This window comes from Plasmopara halstedii (genome assembly GCF_900000015.1).
Source record: "Plasmopara halstedii genome assembly, contig: Scaffold_2881, whole genome shotgun sequence".
Classification (NCBI taxonomy): domain Eukaryota; phylum Oomycota; class Peronosporomycetes; order Peronosporales; family Peronosporaceae; genus Plasmopara; species Plasmopara halstedii.
Window position 1 is genome coordinate 62801 of NW_020189786.1, and position 679 is coordinate 63479.

The following is a 679-nucleotide window of genomic DNA, read 5'->3' on the forward strand; positions in this document are numbered from 1 at the left end:
GACGGACAGTATCCAGCTGCTGCTTCTGTGCCTCGTCGAGGTGATTGGTAATGATACCACTTCCTAACTCACGGTGCGCCGCTGGGGCACCTCGCCGTCTTCTTCTTCCCATCCTGATAAAGGCGTATCTGACTCGTAGTCGACTTCCTCCAGACCTTCGACGAGGCAATCCATTGACTGTGGCGGGCATGGTGCGCAGTACTCGGTTACGGAGAGCTTGGGCTGCGCTTTCCTTGAAGCCTCGGACATACTATCCGGATTCGCACCGCGTGCAGGAGACGAAGAAGGGCTCTACTCGCGGACGTTGTCGGGACCAGCGGGGCTGGGTGTCTCCCGTGTTCTGGATACAGGGATCATTGAGCAGACAAATGGATGAAGGTCCCGTTGATGTTGTGGCGTCTTAGACACGCGAGCCGCGTTCGAGGCGACGGTTGAATATGAACTGAAGGTGTTGACCATCTTGATTAGGAAGAGTGTAACGGGCTCACACAAGAAGGTGTGATAACACAATATGTGTAGCAGCACTTCAATGGCAAGTCAGTACGTGGCTGGAACATCCAGTAATTATACATTGAATTAGGTTTTACTATATAGATAAAAACCTATAGCTTTAGATATAGGCGGATTTGCCGCAATTAATCCGAGAAATATAGCTTGCATTTCTAACGGAAGAGCTTAT

General features: G+C 50.5%; 1 protein-coding gene across 1 annotated transcript in view; it reads right to left on the minus strand.

Annotated features, from left to right (window-relative positions):
• PHALS_05106 (integrase core domain protein) overlaps positions 1-679 on the minus strand; it is a gene marked incomplete at both ends in the record, with an annotated part of 5743 nt that overhangs the window by 793 nt on the left and 4271 nt on the right. The window lies entirely within an intron of this gene.